Here is a 19,653-nt window from a genome sequence, read left to right as displayed (position 1 = left end):
CAGGCGGAAGGAGGGTCTGTGAGGAAGATTTCCACAGACCCCGCTTCCCCCACCTGCTTCCTATTTGCTGCAGGCCTGCTCTGACCTAAGGCTCATGCCCAAGGCTCCATCCAAGCCCACTTCTCTGAAATTGACTGACCTTGACTTGGGAACTTTACTAAGGGTCTCAGTTCCGGGCTAATCTTTCTCCCAAGTGCTTTCTCTTGTAACAACATAAAAGATAGCGGCCTTCTTCATCAGCTCCCACTGCCCATGAATAGGAGGCTGAGCACTGTCCGGCAGGTGCTCACAACCTGGAGGACACAGGGACCCTCCCGAGAGAGTTTTCCCACAGGTGTGAGAGGGAATGCTCTCTGGACCTGGGCCAATCCTGCACCCCAGGGTGCCTTGCCAATCCGCACCCCCAGAGAGCTTTGCTTCGTAGGGACACAGAGTCATCCAACCTATTTTCCTGTCCTTTTGGCTTCAGGATTTCAAAAGAAGCAAGCCTACATTTTTAAAGTTAAAGTATGCTTGACAGATTACATTCGTTTCAGGTGGACAACATAGTGATTCGGCATTTATATGCCTTCTGATGTGATCACCACAGTAAGTCTAATTACCACCTGTCACTGTGCCAAGTTATTACAATATTATTGACCATATTCCCTGTGCTGTACAGCACCTCCCCATTACTTATTTATAACTGGAGGTTTGCACATCTTCTTCCCCATCACCTTCCACCCCATCCCCTTCCCTCTGGCAACCAGTTTGTCCTCTGTGTCTAGGAAAGCTCATTACAGCACATAGTTGATTTGAACCAAGCCAGGAAACTACTTCCCACATGTCATCGAGTCATACAATAAAAGCTATAACAATATGTAGAATAATTTTTAAGTAATCCGTTTTAGAACTCTTTTTAGCTATTTAGTTCAACTATTCACAGGGACTTTACAGTGTTTATATGTGTTATTAACAAGGTGTCAAGGAAAGGGGATAACAGAGAACCTGATATATCCAGCAAGTCACTTCTGTCTGAGAGCCTCAGTTTCTTTATTAACTAAAAGGCAATAAATACCACTACCGACCTCACAGGACTGTGGAGGGGACTAAATAGGCTGATGTGTCAGGTGTGTGGACCAGGCCAGGTCATAGCTAGGACAGATCCGCAGTCACTGTTATTGCATTGTGATGAAACGATTTCTCTTTCAACAAAGATTTCTTTGTAACAGACTTTTTTTTTTTTTTTTTACCACTCAGACAAACTCTTCCAGCAGTGAGGGCCAAGCAAGAGTTTATTGTGTTTGCTAGGCTGGTTGTTTTTGTGATTTGCCCTCGACTTACCAGTTTTGTTAACAATTTAATAGTTGGATGTTCACTCCATGCATGGCAAGGTTCAGTTCCACCGAGAGCAATTTTGAAGCCACACATCGAATCCAGCAAGTTGATAGTAAAACTAATCAATCTGTAATAGTAGTCTTGGCTTCATTAGAACTAATGACATACAGTCTATGATATACTTACTTATTCCACTTCTGGACAAGAGACACTTTGATATTCATGACACTAAAAAATAGATAAAACTGAGTTATAAACGGCAAATTTTAACCATTGTGATTTTTAACACCAGTTTTTAAAAAAAAAAAAATCGTATTTTTTGGTTCTTAATGCGTTTCTTGAAAGTGCCCGCCACTGTGCTCAATGTTCTGTATGGATTGCCTTGTCTACTCCTCTGTTTATAAGTTAGATACCATTCTGACACTCATTGTATAGATGAGAACACAGTGGTTTGGAGCTAAGAGATGTTGCCCAAGGTTAGCCACCCAGTGGCAGACATGGGACGCAAACCCCTCTCTGCCATCTTGACTGCACTCTGTTTGGGAGAAACTTGTGCCTCCTCTTCAGGATCTGATGGATAAGAGCACAAACTCCTGAGCAAGTCACATCACCTCTCTGTGCCTTGGTTTCCTCATTGGTCTACAGGGATGATAATCCTACTTACCTCTGACAGCTGTTATGAGGACAAAATCAGATGATGCATGTTAAGCAATTTAACCAGGAACAACCGTCCTGACCCTTTAGGAGCCCTGCCTCTCCCCTCTCGAATAGCACATTTTACTGGACCAGAAGGAATTTTCCCCGATGGTCTGGCCTGACAATCCCTTGAGCCTAGTGAGGTCATGTTTTGGAACTAGCTCCACCCCCTGTTTTGGTTTTCTTGGATGGAAGTTTAATTTTTCAGAGTTATTACAGCTTCCTTAATCAGTCCCATTTGATTCCCAGTTCTAAGAAATATACATATTCCCATGATTCTTTTGATTCCTGGGCTAACAGATTTAACAGGTCTCCAGAGTCACATGCTTCTCTGTTCCCAGCTTTCCTCTTCATAGACATCTTAAGGAAATCCGTTAGGCCAGGTTGTCTGTTCGTAAAGGATGTGCATTGCAGAAGGAAGGAATGGCCTCATATTTTAGCTATAGCCAGGGCACATGCATTCATTGAGGGCCACAAACCATGCTAAATTCTTTGTCCCTCTCCCTCTCCATCTATTTCTACCTGTCTTCTCATTATTACTCATTATCATATGCAAGTCCCCTGTGAGGAAGTGTTTAAAAGATGAGCTCTATATACACCAATAGCAAACTATCAGAAAGGGAAATTAAGAAAACAAACCCATTTGCCTTGGACAGGTAGTTCAGTTGGTTAGAGCATCGTCCCAATATTCCAAGGTTGTGGGTTCAATCCCACAGGGCATATAAGAAACCAACAATGAATGCATAAATAAGTGGAAAAACAAATCAATGTTTCTCTTCCTCTCTCTTTCTCTTCCCCCCACTCTCTAAAATCATTTTTTTAAAAAAAAGAAAACAATCCCATTTATAATTGTATCAAAAAATAAAATAAAATACCTAGGAATAAATTTAACCAAGGATGTGAAAGACCTGTAATCAAAAAATTATAAGATACTGAAGAAAGAAATGGAAGAAGATACAAACAAATAAGTGGAAGCATATACTGTGTTCATGGTTAGGAAGAATTAACATCATTAAAATGTCCATACCACCCAAAGCAATCTATAGGTTCAACACAATTCCTACCAAGATTCCAGGGGTGAATTTCACAGAACTCGAATAAATATTCCAAAAATGTATATGGAACCACAAAAGACCTCTAATAGCCACAGCAATCTTGAGAAAGAAGAACAAAGTTGGAGAAATCACACTATCTGATATCAAACTATACTACAAGGACATAATAAAAGAACTGCATGGTACTGGCATAAGAACAGACATATAGGTCAATGGAACAGAATAGAGAGCCCAGAAATAAACCCACCCCTTTATGGTCAATTAATATTTGACAAGGGAGGCAAGAATATACAATGGGGTAAAGACAGTCTATTCAATAAATAGTGTTGGGAAAATTGGACATATACATGCAAAAAAATGAAACTAGACCACCTTCTTACACCATACTCAGAATAAACTCAAAATGGACTTAAATGTTAGGCTCATAAAAATCCTAGAAGAAAACATAGGCAGTAAAATTTAAGACATTTCTCATAACAATATTTTTTCTGATATATCTCCTCAGGCAAGGGGAACAAAAGAAAAAATAAATAAATGGGGCTACATCAAATTAAAAAATTTTTGCAAAGCAAAGGAAACCAAAAAAATGAAAAGACAACTCATGAATGAGAGGACATATTTGCCAGTGATTCACCTGATTAGGGGTTAATATCCAAAATTGATAAAGAACTCATATAACTCAACACCATAAAAAAAGTAAAAGATGGCAAAGAACCTAAATAGACACTTCTCCAAAGAAGACATATGAAAAGCTGCTCAGCATCACTAATTGGAGAAATGCAAATGGAAATCATAGTAAGATGTCACCTCACACCTATCAGAATGGCTATCATTAATAATTCAACAAACAAGTATTAGTGGGATGTAGAGAAAAGGGAACCCTCATGCACTGTTGGTGGGAATGCAGATGGTGCAGCCATGTGGAAAATAGTATGGAGTTTCCTCAGAAAATTAAAAAATGGAACTGCCACTTCTGAAAATATATCTGAAGAAAACCTGAAACGCTAATTCAAAAGAATATATGCACCCCTATGTTCACTGCAGTACTATTTACTAGTTTTGGAAGCAGCCCAAGTGCCCATCAGTAGATGAGCAGATATGAAAGCTGTGGTACATTTGCACAATGAAATACTACTTGGCCATAAAAAAGGAAGGAAATCTTACCTTTTGGGATAGCATGGATGGACCTGGAGAGCATTATGCTCAGTGAAATAAGCCAGAGAAAGACAAGTATCATATGATCTCACTTATATGTGGAAGCTAATGAACAAAATAAACTAAAACCAAAGTGGAGACAGATTCGGGGATAAAGAGAATAGACTGACAGCTGTCAGAGGGGAGGAGGTTGGGGGCTGGGTGAGAAGGGTTAAGGGATTAAGCAAAGAAAAAGAAAAGAAAGTCTCATGGACACAGACAACAGTATGGTGATTGCACCTGCCATGTGTTCACTGCTCAACTGAGCATGGCTGGATACTGTGGGATACTGAAGAGACAAAAACAGTTTCACTTCCAAGAACTTGACCCAAACTGGAACATGTATAAAGGCATAGGTGTAGGGATGCTGATTGCGACATTATTTGTGATGGCATAAGACCAGGGTACTTTTTAGTTAAAAAGACTAGGATAACAAAAACCTATTAAAATTAATACAAACTAAGCAAGTTAATATTTCTCTACAGATCTTTTGAGCACAGTTTTCATGGAAAGTATCAGACTTTCTATAGATATTGTGGAGTAACAGGCTGTGGGAACTATGCACGGACTAGAGGAAAAAACTGGGCCTTGTGTATCTCCAGCTCTTACTCTCACTCCTGTTCTCTCTCATTCTCTTCCTCTCTCTTGAGAGCTGTCCAACTCCAATTACACAATGGCACTCACCTCAGGGTCTGCTAGACCTGGGCACTCAACTCTGTCTCCAAAACAAAAAGCAGTTTCTCTCTCCTAGTTTCACACTGAGAAGTCCCAGGGATGGTCTCTGGCCAGGCCTGGGACAGGCAGGGTGATAAAGGTGAGGCTGGGTAGCACACACATGATGACAGAAGCAATTGCTACACTTCAGTCTCTCACCCCCATTTGGATCTACCACATGTTAAAAAAAAAAAAAAAATACCTGGAGAGTCAGGCGAAGGATTAGGCTTTTTCTTTAAATTACAAAAAAATGTTGTGTGGCTTAAATTAACCCAGCGCACTGTGCATTTCCCTTTGCATGTGTAGACACAACCCTTTTAAAATCTGTATTAAAAAATAGAATTGGCAGTGGCTTTTGCTCCCACTTGAGCTTGCCAAAAAGGATGGAAACGAGCATGCTTCTTCCTGCCTCTCTTGGCTGTGGTCCCTATTCGAAGTTGGGGGAGAGAGAACCTTTCTCTTCCTCAACTTCCCCTGCATCAGTAAGTGGACTGAGGGGTGGGGTCCAGGAGAAGGGCCCCCCGCCTTTGACAATCAGGCAGGTGGTGATGTATAAATATCAGGTACTGGCAGCAAAATTTTGGAGCTTCTTGATCAAGTTCCCATGCTGCTGTTTAATCCTTAATCATCCCTCTTGGCATGTTTCCCATTGCTACTGCTTGCATAAAACTGGAAGGGACTAATTGCCTCAATCTGTATTTTCCATAAAGTTATACTTAAGGCAAACCCCACAGGGACTCCTTTTATGATCATTTTGACCTAATAGGCTGTTTTATTTGCCTCCAAGAAGTCTCTTCTATCTTTCCCTTACATTCTACAATTTTCTTAGTCTCAAGGGACAGTTAGCAACATGGGAGATAAACATTTCCTGCAGAGACAAAAAAGTTAGTTGAATTCCATACCCACCTCTCTGAATGGGATAAATTATCAATGGGGGTTTCTGCTATGAAATGTCTATTTAGGTCCTAAGCCCTCTTTGACTTGCTCTGTTTAGCCAGTCTTAACTATTTTGTTTTCCTATAGACTATTCTGGGGACAGAGAACAATCATTATTTTTCAAAGCTTCTACACACACACACACACACACACACACACACACACACAGTCAGATTTTCTCAGCTAATTAAAATTTAAATTTGAGATCTGGAGCATGTCACTCAACTGTAGGCTTTCTCAGAAGAAAATAAGTTCACTGTACACTTCAGGAATGAACATATAAGATCCACCCAAGTTCTTGCATAAACAAAAAATGCTCAAGGCTAATCGATGCAAATGCAGAGTCCCTACGTGCAGTCCCTTTGCAGCCAGAGAGAACCATACCCTAAAATATCTATCCCTATAATGCCCTTTGTAAAAACTGCCTTAAAACCCTCAAAAACCATAGGAGGAAAAATATAATCAATCCTTAATAGCTTGTAGTCTATTTGTTTGTTGCTTATGTATTATTCGTTAAGACTGTGTCTCATGCCAAAGAGAGGCTGGGAAGGTATTGACAGAAAGTGGGTGGCAAGGAAAAATGAGTTCTATAATTGTTATATTTCACCACTCTGCCACAGTTACCATTATTTTATTTTCCTTTTTTTTTTGGAAAAAAAAATTCTGTCTGATTAGACCCCTGATCCAATTAGCTATGGCTAAGGTACAAACATGGCAAAGGGTCCATTACTCTTTTTTTCCCCCACACTTTGAATTATTTTTTATTTACATTTTTATTTGATTCCATTGACTAAGGAAAGTCAAGCATTATTATCTTTTCTTTTTAAAAATCTTTATTGTTGAAAGTATTACATATGTCCCCTTTTTTCCCCCATTGACCCCTTCTAGCCCATTCCTGCCCCCTGCCCCAGGCCTTCACCACCCTATTGTAGGTGTCCATGGGTTATGCATATGTGTATGCAAGTTCTTTGGTTAATCACTTCCCACCCACCCACCCTCACCTTCAAAAGGTTCATTACTCTTAAAAAAATATTATAATGTAAACACATGCAAAACACACCCAGCTAAAAAAAAATAAAACATCACAAATCCAATTGAAGTGTCCTGTCTACTTGTTCTCAGTTGCATTTCCTTACCCTGGCCTCATAACCAAATACTATCCTGAATTTGTACCTACTATTCCCACACGTATTTTCACTCTGAATGGTTATTTTCATAATATTGCTTAGGCTGTTTTAAATTTTGTGCAAACACTGTAACTTGGCCCTCTTTGACTTGCTCTGTTTAGCTAATTATGATTTTTGAGAATTATTCATGTTTATACATGTGACCTAGTTCACTCAATTTCACTGCTGCATGATCAGTATTGCTTTGGTGAATATAGCACAATTTGTTTATCCATCCTTTCATTGGTGGACGTGTAGATTAGTTACAGTTCTTTGCTACTGCATTGCTGCAATGAACTTCTTGTAGGTGCTCCTTTCTGCATACACAAAATTACTTTCTGAGGCATACACCCAGAGATAAAATTGCTAGGTCAAGGTTTTGTGCTTTTAATTTTTTTGTTATTGTTTTTTAAATTTATTTTTATTTCTCTGATTTCAGAGAGAAGTGAGAGGGAGAGATGAGAAACATAGATCATCTGCCTCCTGCACGCCCCCTACTGGGGATTGAGCCCGTGAACCTCCCCTCTTCTCCACTGTCCCCCCACCCCCCATCACAACCATTACAGGTTTAAAAGCAGGAAGAAATGTTAAAATTCTTTACATTTACCCAAACCAGGCATCTGGTATTAGGCAACACTAAGGAATTGAAGAGCAGTACTCTCTCACCTTCTGAATATCTATCTATGTGCCCTGACCCAGAACCAACCAGGACCATAGAATGATGCTTAATCAGCTGAGCCACACCTGCCAAGCTGCACTTTTAATTTTATGTAATATTCCCAAACAGCTCTCCAAATTGGTTTATCAATTATCCATTCAATTAAGTATTCTAATTGCTCCATATTCTCATTAACTCTTCATATTGTCAAACTGTTGCGCTTTCTCCAAACTCATGAGTGTGAAATGGTATATTGTCATTTAAATTTGCATTTCCCTGATTACTAGTGAAAGTGAGCATTATGTCAGATGTTTATTGGCCATTTGGCTTCCATCTTCCATTAATTTTCTATTGACATCATTGGCCCATTTTCTCATTGATTTGTTGTTTTGTCCTTATTATTCATGCCTTTCTGTGTCTGACTTCCCCAACCAGATTGTGAGCATCTCTGATTAAGAGTCCTGGTTTCCGCCATTCATTCAGTTAATAGCCACTGAATGCCTAATGTGTGCCAGACACTGTGGAAGCGTTGGAGAGACGGGTCCGTGCCCTGGAGATACTATTATGTCTTTACAATTCTAGGAGTGTGTCTGACACACAAAGAGAGATTCATTGAATGAATGAACAGCAAATAAACACAATTCTAAAGAATCTGACAAGTCCTCAAACTTACTTTGTGTAGCTCTAAAGGGAAGAGTGAGTATAAACAGGTAAAAGCCATTTGGAAAGACTTGGACTCAACCATAATAAAAACTTTCTAATAATCAGATGTGTGCAAAGATAGAGTGGTGAACACCCCATCACTGGAGGTACAGCCTGAGTCTACCTAGCAAACCTGTTCTGTAAGGAAGAGAGCATTAGATAAGGAGTTGGACTAGGTAGGTTCTCTATGCCCTGAAATTTTATGAAACGCAATGTATCTTTTCAATTAACTCAAGATCTCACTTTTTAAAAAAAAATCCCTCATGAATATAGTCATTAATACTGTAATAACTATACTAGTATATGGTGCTAGGTGGGTACTAGACTTATCAAGGGATCGCTTAGTTAGTTATATAAAAAGTCTAACCACTATGTTATACACCTGAAACTAATATAATAAATGTCAACTGTAATGGAAAACTTTTTAAAAAGTTAATTTGCAGGAACTCCAAAATTCAGGATTCTGTTTTAAATCATTGAAATTAAATAATACCCCCCAAAAAACACAAAAACCTCTCATAATTAGGTTTAAAATTCATATCGGTCAATCTGATGTTTTCATATTAAAATGCCTGTAACTGCTCACCAAATGCCATAAATCTGACACTTTCTTATGTCTGTGGTTGGTTTCATAAGTCACTTCTGTTGTAGCCCTTTCACCTTACATAACCCTTCACTTTATAACAGAAAGGACTCAACCTTTTATTTCATGTAGATGACCTAATGGGTTGCAACATTTTGCTTGAAAAAAGAATGAAAAGGTATTTGCTTCCTATTCCAACATTACTCTGTAAGGAACAAAATGACTATTCTGAATCCAGCCCTTCCCTTACCACACATGCATCTGAATACGTAGAAGCATTAGGCTTGGAATTAGGCTCTCCATTGGTCAACACACACATATTCTCCTAGAATTACAGGTTTAAAGGCAGGAAGAAACGTTAAAATTCTTTACATTTACCCAAACCAGGCATCTGGTATTAGGCAACACTAAGGAATTGAAGAGCAGTCCTCTCTCACCTTCTGAACATCTATCTTGTTTGTACATTATGGATTGCAATATGGCTGCTTAAGCAGTCAGTAAACATTTATTGAGTACCTGCTGGGAATGTGATGGTATGCTACAATTAAGACCTGGCATGATGTGTAAGAGACAGAATCTCTACCCTCTAGGATCTTGTAATCTTGGTGAAGAGGTCAAATGCATAGAGAACAAAGACAATATACAAAATGAATGAAAACCAGAGTCTGGCCCACAGTAGACATCAATAAGTATGCCTGTAACAAGAAAGCCCAGGACGATTCCCAGAGTTCTGACTTGCTCACTTGGATGGATGTTTAATGTCATTCACTGAGAGAAGGAACTCTAGAAGGGGCAAGATTGAATGCAGGGAAAGTGGGGAGTAGGGGAAAGGTCATAAATTTGTCTTGGGCATACTGAGGGTGAGATACTATTGAGAGTTGGATCTAAGAGTTTACAATACAGAGGAAATATCTAGAATGGAGATACAAATGTGTAGGTCATTTGCACATAGGTTAAAAACGAGAGGAGAGGGAGAGCCTAGGGCCATCCTTGGAGAATGCCACCTTTAGTGGCTGGGTAGAAAAGTATGTATCCACAAAGGAGGAGGAGGAGGACAGGTGGATGTCACAGAAACAAAAGGGACAAGAGAAGTCAACAACAGCGTTGAATGCTGCTGAGAGTCCATGTGAATGAGATCACAGGGTGGGGGGGTCAGGGGGAATGCTAGCTTTGGTTTGAGGTTGCTGAAAAGGAGTTACGGGAGAAGCCAAGGCTTGTGCTGATCCCAGAAAAATGGGGTGGGTGGTGCTCAGACATGGAGGAGAAGACAACAGGCATTCTGGGCTGGGGAAGGGGGGACAGCACTATCTAAAAGGCAAGCAACAAGGTAGCAGTTGCGGGGGGGCGGGGGAGGGAGCTTTGTGTATCAGGGTGGAACTTCCCTGTGTAGTCACCTTCCGGAAGAGGACATTGGAGAGGAAGCCTGGGCCGGAAGGGACTTGGATGTCAGGCAAAGAACTTGGATTTTTCTCTAACAAAAAGGAGTCATTGGTGGTTTCTGAGCCTGGAAGTGACTATGCAAAGCCATGGCAAGTGCTGAGTAGTTATGGGAGATATGATCCTTCTGAGAGACTGGGTGGAGACACACTTCAGACACACAAATTCAAAGTGATATTCAGCAGCAAAGGACAAAATACGCACTGGAGTGGGCCACTTCGTTTCACTGTCCTGTGAGCTCATGGATGGGAAACTCTTCACCCTCCAAGGGAAGCACTATTTAGAGGTGTTATCATAATAATGAACCTCACCTCTCCAGAGGAAAAGTAGAAAACCAGAGCTCCCGACAGGAAGAGGGAAAATAAGTAACTACTTTGCTCCTGTAATTTCTGACTTGATGAATTAGAAAAGGTGGGTGGGCGGTGGAGGGGGGTGGGGCTGTACTAGGTCCATGAAGTTGAGTTGATCTGATTCCCACAGCAGAACTTTTATCTCTTCTGCCTCCATGACCTTGATTACTTTTACAAGCAAGTCTCCGCTTGCTCTGGTAGACTCAGGGCTTTCTGAGAATTTGGGGGAGGAGTTTATATGTGTGTTTTAGAAACAAAACACTATGGTCCTGACTCCTCTTCCTCCTGCCTCCAGTCTCTAGCAGGGAAATAGAGGAGAAGGGAGGAAACATAAAGGGGTTTGGAATCCTTTCTGGGGGCTTATAGGGGGAGTGTTCTGGAGAAATCAAGAGTTGAGGGCAGAAGAAGAAAGGGACAGCAATGAAGTTGAGTCTTCTCCATGTGCCTCCCTCCTCTTCCCCACCCAAATGACAATAATAGCAATATATTCCTTCAGTGATTTGTTGAGAACTTACTACATGCTCAGCAATGACCTAGGCACTAAAAATTCCCTAATGACCAGCACAGACACCATTCCTGCCCTCATGGAATTTGCCATCTAAGAGGAAAGATAGAGATTCAAGCAAGCAATCACCTAGGTTGATATGCATTTGCAAATATGATGAGTGCAGTGAAGGGCAGCTGCAAGGAACAAAACACAGGGGACCCCTTTTGGTCCTAAGGGAGACTTCCCTGAAGAAGGGTAGATGGAGCTAGAAGGATGATTAGGACTTTAAATAGTCAAACAGCATTAAGAAAAGCATCAGCAGAGGCTGAGGAAAGGCCCTAAGGCCTGAAAGAGACTAATAATACTAGGAATGAGGAAGAAAGGCCAGGCCACCAGAGTGCCAGGGAGGTCTCCAGGGACCAAACTACCCAGGGCTTCCAGTTGATAGTGATTTAGGCGATTATCCTAAAAGCAATGGGCAGCCAAGGAGCGTTTTTAAGGGGGTGGATGATATCAGACAACAATAATTTGAATGATTGTGCTACTAGCATTACATACATGTTTGAAGTTAGGTACTTCTCCATCTCCCGTCCATAGGATTTATCCCTGACCTGGCTCTGTAATTTTTCTGGGATCGGTGCATTGATTGACTGCTAAAGAAGATGGAGAAAGAGGCAGCCAGCAGATGTTCCCCAGGAATAGTGGCCAACAGAAAACTGCTTTAGGCAGCTGGCACACACTTAGAAATGTGGGAGTCAGATAAGGGCATCTTGGAACAGTTTGGAGGTTAATCTAGCCTGCTTAAGAATGCTATGCATGAGGGAAATACCCAAGATACCCTGTGCAGTGGAAAAAGCCATGGACAAAGCAACAGGGGCAGGATCCAGTGCCCTGGATATCTCTATACATTTATAGGTATGCATGAATGTATTACATGGAAAAGAAGCCTAGAAGTCAATACACAAATACTGTTACCAGTAAGTAGCTCTGTATAATGGGACTATGGCAATATTTTTATTCTTCTTTATGCCTCACTAGGTTTCCTAAATGTTTCTCTAGTAAACCTGTGGCAGTCAATGAGTGGGCAAGAAGATAGCTTCCGCTGTCTTCCTTGAGATCTTGGCTGGTGTTGGTCCTGCCCCTCCTGGTTCTCAGATTTCCAAACACTCTTGCTCAGCATCCATCTGCCCATGGTAACCTGAATGAGAAAACTCAGCTGCTACTGACCTATTTTCTTTCAGGACAACTGCTCTCCACCTTAAGACCTCAAACTACAGTACAGGGGGACCAAGGACAGAGCTCAGTCAATCCTTCAATCAACCAGTAATCATTGAGTGTCTCCCTCAGTACCAGGAGCAGTGATTTAGATAAGAAGAGAAAAGCAGGTCACTACCCACAGAAAGAGACCAAGCCATTGAAGTCCCCTACGCCTTACCTTTGTATGTTTTACCACACATCCCACCTGCCAAGGAAGCCAGTAATTTCACAAGGCTTATATTTTAATAAGTTTACGTTACTATGATCATTTGGATCTAGAGGTAAGGACTGGCTTTCAGGATTGGCCAAAGTAGAAAACAGTCATCCATTAGATATAAGTCCCAAATATCCTGGTACCCACCCATACAATAGCTCTTGGAATCTCCATGTAGAGCCCATCCCAAAACAATGCCTTTGACATAGGAAGAATTCAGAAATGTTTCATGGTGTATTTATTAGGAACTTTTCAATAGCTACAAATGGTCTTAAGCCAAATATGGGATTCACATAACTAAAAAAATCCATGCTACAACCGAGTCTCGTTGGCCTGGCCCGGGTCATATGTCATCACTGAGCCAGTCACATTATAAGATATATTGGTTAGCTAGAACGGGGTCAGATACCAACTCCTGGAGCCTCGGGTAGTGGTCAGCCTCCCTTGACAGCTCAGATTGAATGTGGGATAGTCATTGTTCCACAAGAAGGAATTTGAAATGTTGTTACCATCAGATAAAGGAATGGGTGTCCATCAGGCAAAATAGATGCCTACAAGCCAAGGGACTCACTTAGGGCCTTCTCAAGGCACTTGATTGCAGCTGAGTCCATGGAGGCCACATAGTGTGGGAGGTGAAACACAGGGCACAGAAGGAAGAAACCAGGATCCTGGACTCCCTGGTTCTCCTACTCCCTGGTCTATCTTCAGATCCATTTTGTACGGTTCCCATGATGATTCAGCTAACATGCAAATCTAACCATGTCTCAGCTTGGAATTTTTCATTGTCACACCCACTCCACCTGTCTCCCCCACCTCAACCTCATTATCTGCAGGATCAAGTCCAAGGCCCCTGAGTGACATGCAAGGCCCTCTGCCTACTTTTCAACCTCACTATCATCCCAGCGACCCAAGTTCCCTGTAGTTAACACTCATGCACAAACGCCTATCATTGGAGCAACCCAACTTCCCTGTAGTTCATGCTCATGCACAAACACCAACCTGAGCCTATTCATGTCTTTGCTCAGGCCTTTCTCTGAAGTGTCCCTTTGCCTTTCCTCACCCAGCATTTACCTTGCCAATTCCATGTCATCCTTTATAACTTGGCCTAGACATCATCTCTGAGAAGCCGTCCCTTCTGTCCTTTCCACGAGTACCATAACAGCCTAACCATGTCTCTGTGTACTTGAAGTATTCTAATTACCTATTTGCAATTCCATTGTGACAATAATCACGGCAGGAATCTTGTCTTACCTGTATGTGCAAGCCTCAGGTGCTGGCACCCTCACTAGCCCCAAAACGACGCTTACTAAATGTTGACTGAACTGAACATTTCAGGATTCTGTTCCCTGCCGTGTATAAAATAAGAATGTTGAATTGTATGAGCTATGAGATCTCTTCTAGCTCTGGAAGGTCATGGATTCGACTAGCTCTTGTCACTTGGGAGCAAAATCAGAAGGGAATGAGACACAGAGAGAATAAGTTTTGATTCAGGAGGCAGAAATTAAGAATAAGTCCTAACCAAGAGGAGATACCCTGCCCAAATCAGGCAACCATGTATCTTTTATGCCTAAGAGGGAATAAGGTTTAATATGTGTCAAAAAAATAGAGCTATTTTATCTCCAGGTGGCAAGCTTACCACCTAGAGCACGTGAGCATTCACAGACACGATATCTAGTATGCACTTGTCACAGAGTAAGCACTCAACAACGTTGTCGAATTGAATGCCAAAACCCAGCTTTATCTGATTCTCCACCCAGAAGATGAAATGGCATTTACCTGGTAAGGGGCGAGAGTCAAGACAACATCTATCTGTATCCTACACACAGCCATAGACTTTCCTCCCTGATTCTCACATTGCCAGCAACTTAGCCGGGAAAACCTCCAAAAGGGCTTCTGCTAACCAAGAAGGAAGGACAAAAACATGAAAAATAAGAATTAAAGTCCCTTAATAGGCCGAAAGCTTAATAGCAATGGCATAGTCCCTCCAGACTGTGACCCATTTGAATGTTTGCAGAGAAGACTCATATTAGTGTTATCACCTACTTCTTCAGATTTCTTTGCTGTTCTTTTGAAGTCTGGTAAAGATTGAGTTAGAGACAGGTTGGATTTATGGTTCATAGAAAAGTAGGACCAAAAAGGCACATGTCATCATTGTTGGGTAGAATGACTTTCCCAAGAGCTTCTTCATTTTTCAAAAATCGTATGTCAGTTACTTGAAGATGGGGAATATAAGTTAAATGTTTATGAAAAATCACATGTTCGCCCTGGCCAGTTTTGCCCAGTGGATAGAGCATCGGCATGTGGCCTGAAGGGTCCCCGGTTCGATTCCCAATCAGGGCACATGCTCGAGTTGCATGCTCGATTCCCAGTGGGGGGCATGCAGGAGGCAGCCAACCGATGATTCTCTCTCATCATTGATGTTTCTATCTCTCTCCCTTTCCCTTCCTCTCTGAAATCAATAAAAATGTCTAAAAAAAAAGAAAGAAAGAAAAAAAGAAAATCACACATTCTATAGTGAAGTCTCATTAAAAGCATTCAGGCTACGTTTGCATTAAAATAAAATAATTTTGTTTGATTTCTCTAGCACTGATTTTTTTTTTTTAAATTTCTTTATTGATTAAGGTGTCACATATTTGTCCTCATCCCCCCATTCCCATCCCACCCCTCTCCCCACGCATGCCCCAATCCCCTGTTGAACTTAACCGTTGGATAGGCTTATATGCATGCATACAGGTCCTTTGGTTGAACTCTCCCCCTCCCCCCACCCTCCCCCTACCCTCCCCTATCCTCTCTCTGAGGCCCAATAGTCCGATCGATGCCTCCTTGCTTCTGGTTCTGTTCTTGTTCCTCAGTCTATGTTGTTCATCATTTCCCCTAGATGAGCGAGATCATATGTCACTAGATATATACTAATAAGAACTGAATGTGAGACGAGCAATAATAGTTATGCTGACAGGCAAATGAATCAATCTGTAGCGAGCTTCCCCCTGGACCAACAGTTCTTTTGAGACCCAATTTTAATGTCCAGTAGTTCCTTATGTGTACATGTCAGCACTGACCCCTCAGCTCTGGATGGTGGACAAATGGTGGTAATGGAGGTCCGACTCCCTCTGGTTTGGTCTCGGCCGAACCCAGGGGCACGGCGTCACCCGGACTAAGGGGCACGTGGCCTCACCCATACCCAAGGGGCGCGTGGTCTCACCCGGGCCTGGGACCCAGCCTCACCCGGATGGATCAAGGTGCGCACGGCCTCACCCGGACCCAGGATCTGGCTTCACCCTTACCCAGGGACGCTTGGCCTCTCCCAGACCCAGGGGCACGTGGCCTCACCCGGGCCTAGGTGCACAAGGCCTCATCCAGATCCAGGGACACATGGTTGCACCCGGACCCAGGGACGCTTGGCCTCTCCCAGACCCAGGGCCACTTGGGCTCACCCGGGCCTAGGTGCACGAGGCCTCACCCGGATCCAGGGACACATGGTCTCACCCGGACCCAGGGACGCTTGGCCTCTCCCAAACCCAGGGCCACTTGGGCTCACCCGGGCCTAGGTGCACGAGGCCTCACCCGGATCCTGGGACACATGGTCTCACCCGGACCCAGGGACGCTTGGCCTCTCCCAGACCCAGGGCCACTTGGGCTCACCCGGGCCTAGGTGCACGAGGCCTCACCCGGATCCTGGGACACATGGTCTCACCCGGACCCAGGGACGCTTGGCCTCTCCCAGACCCAGGGCCACTTGGGCTCACCCGGGCCTAGGTGCACGAGGCCTCACCCGGATCCAGGGACACATGGTCTTACCCGGACCCAGGGACGCTTGGCCTCTCCCAGACCCAGGGCCACTTGGGCTCACCCGGGCCTAGGTGCACGATGCCTCATCCGGATCCAGGGACACATGGTCGCACCCGGACCCAGTGACGCTTGGCCTCTCCCAGACCCAGGGCCACTTGGGCTCACCCGGGCCTAGGTGCACGCGGCCTCACCCGGATCCAGGGACACATGGTCTCACCCGGACCCAGGGATGCTTGGCCTCTCCCAGACCCAGGGCCACTTGGGCTCACCCGGGCCTAGGTGCACGAGGCCTCACCCGGATCCAGGGACACATGGTCTCACCCGGACCGAGGGATGCTTGGCCTCTCCCAGACCCAGGGCCACTTGGGCTCACCCGGGCCTAGGTAGCACTGATTTTTTTAACATTCAAGGGAGAGTTTATTTTCAGGGGCATTGCCTCATCATTGCTTGGTTTGTTTTTATAAACCCCTTTGAGTTTGGCCAAAAGATGTGTTTTGTCTCATGACCAGAGTTTTGGTAACATAAATGCACTTTGCTTCATTTAATTTATTCATTTAATTTTTATGTGGGTGATAGTCATCTGTCTTTTCTCCTCTTCTAACTCAGACTTCCTGACAATTTTATGTAGAAAATTAAAGTAATATTTTTTCAGAACCTGAATTGATTTTTCCCAGGTCTTGTTTCAGAAATAATAGCAAAGAGAAATAATAGACTCAAAGACCTTGAGTTTCACAGATTCCTTCTTTGCAGTCTGGCTTGAAGTCATAATATGAAGTCTGTGTGTGTGTGTGTGTGTGTGTGTGTGTGTGTGTGTGTGTATTTCTTTCTTTCTCTTTCCTCTTCATCTCCCACATTTAAAGAGTAATAACTTGACTATGTCACTGGTTTGTTTGACTTCGTTGTTTCTACAAAAATAAAACAGTTCAAGGGCTGGTGATTAAATCATCTGCTTATCTATTTTTTCCCTTTACAGATCACTCAGAACCAGGAAGCTCTCCCCCACCAGCTCTGCAAGGCGATGCCAAACGATCTTACTCTCTTAGGCTCTTGAGGTTGAAGGGAACCCTCGTGGCGGTGAAGTCCAACCAAATGGAGACGGGTAGGAGGGGCAACCATCTGGCTCTACATTCCAGCCCCAGTCTTCAGGTGACAGTTTTATTTGGCCTTATTTATACAAATATTTAAAAAATTATAGTGGCTTACCTTTTATCTTTTGAGATGCGTCTTGTTTATGGATGGCCTGCAGCATATGCATCTTAAGAAAAACCAGAAGACCCTTCTAGCTACCCCCTGTGGTCCCTGGCTATGGCCAGAGGGAGAGGCTGGGGTCTCACCATCAGGCTAAGCATCTTAGAGGCACCTTAGGAAAGGGGTGATGTGAATAAGGTGGAACTATTCTTCTTACCAATGTGTCTGTACTTGGATTTTTCCCCCTCAGTGGTGTGCTGGAACTTTACCGCTGGACTCCTGGGCTCCCACATAGGTACTCTCATTCCATGGGGGTTGTCAAAATCAAAGGTCTGTGTGAGAATGGCAGCTGAAAACTCCTATTCCACCATCTTGTTGGTGTCACTCTTTGGTGAAAATTTGAGAAACTTTAGATATTTTGTATGTAGGATGCTTCCCCTACTTCCCAGAGAATAAACCTTTTTCTATCATCATCATCATCATCATGTCAATGTGTATAGTCCCAACACCTGTATGAGTCACTGGGGATGCTACAATGCAAGGTCAAAAGCTTGGTCAGTTGTGCTACATTGTCAAGCCAAGTCTCCCATTTATTCGCAGTTTGACTTCAGGTAGATTATTTAACCTCTCTGAGAATGGGAATAATAATGATATCTGCCTACCTCATGGGGTCCATATGACAGTTGGGTAGAATAATGCATGTAAAGTGACTGGGATGTGGTAGGCACTCAGAGTCATGGACTTTTTATTGTTGTCATTGTTATCATCACAAAAGTCAGTATAATATGTGGTCATTTGGGGGGACTAAAATGTTTACCTTTCCTGACATGAAAAAAAAAATCATCCCATTAAACAAAATAATTAAATCTATATAATAAAAGCCTAAGCAACCATTATGGCAGAACGACCGGTCGCTATGATGCGCACTGACTACCAGGGGCAGACACTCAATGCAGGAGCTGCCCCCTGGTGGTCAGTGCACTCCCACAGGGGGAGCGCAGCTCAGCCAGAAGCCAGGCTCATGGCTGGCGAGTGAGCAGCAGTGGTGGGAGCCTCTCGACTGCCAGCTTAGGTAAGGAGCGAGGGGTGCCAGACTGTGAGAGGGATGTGCAACTGCTGGCCCGGGGAGCGGGCCTAAGCCGGCAGGCCAACATCCCCCAAGGGTCCCAGACTGCGAGAGGGCACAGGCCAGGCTGAGCCCGCCCCCCCCCCTCCGCCACCCCCGCTCCAGTGCACGAATTTCATGCCCTGGGCCTCTAGTATGTTTATAACTTGTGAGAAGAGTATTCTTCTATAATAAAAAATATTTTAAGACATCAGCAACACTAATTTTTGTAAAAAAAAAAACACCATTAACCAGAAACTATGCATTCAAACTAATTACTAGTTTGCTCTTCTCTGATCCTTAACTTTGGAAAACCTCATCGCACCAACATTTCTGTCATTATGTTTTCAGCTTCATTTGTGTCACTGAGTATAGTTGAAAGCTATAAGCTACAATTCTTTTTAATATATTCTAAGATTAAGGTTTTACTTTATTCAGTCAATGCACATAGTTCAAACAAATAAGTTTTGTGAATGTAGAAAGAGGGAAAGGGGGAAGGGGAGGGGTAGGGAGGGGTAGGGAAGGGAAGGGAGAAAAGAATGAAGGAAAGTCATTCATACATTTAGCTGAAAAAAGGACATTTGCTAGAAGACAGGTTTACTGTAAAAACAGTCTGCTTGTGGAAGATGAGCAAGGCTTAATTGCTAAGCAACTTTGGAAAAGCTGTAATGACTGACAGGTTATACCCAGTTAACTAGTCCTTTGTTCTCTGTATATTGCACAAAAGGAGGGAGCTTCAAAGAAATCAAGAACGTTGAGACTAGATGGACTGCCTGGTTATCAAACTCCAAACTGTCACTTTTAA

General features: G+C 42.9%; 1 long non-coding RNA gene across 1 annotated transcript in view; it reads left to right on the top strand.

Moving 5' to 3' along the window:
- Positions 1 to 17,683, top strand: part of LOC129149345 (uncharacterized) — a 60,113-nt gene extending 42,430 nt beyond the window's left edge. The window contains exon 3 of the long non-coding RNA XR_008556262.1: positions 17,529 to 17,683. This is a non-coding gene — a long non-coding RNA (uncharacterized LOC129149345). The remainder of the gene's footprint in view (positions 1 to 17,528) is intronic.
- Positions 17,684 to 19,653: the final 1,970 nt, after the last annotated feature.

This window comes from Eptesicus fuscus, chromosome 6 (assembly GCF_027574615.1).
Source record: "Eptesicus fuscus isolate TK198812 chromosome 6, DD_ASM_mEF_20220401, whole genome shotgun sequence".
Taxonomy (NCBI): domain Eukaryota; kingdom Metazoa; phylum Chordata; class Mammalia; order Chiroptera; family Vespertilionidae; genus Eptesicus; species Eptesicus fuscus.
This window is presented reverse-complemented; position numbering and strand designations above follow the sequence as displayed.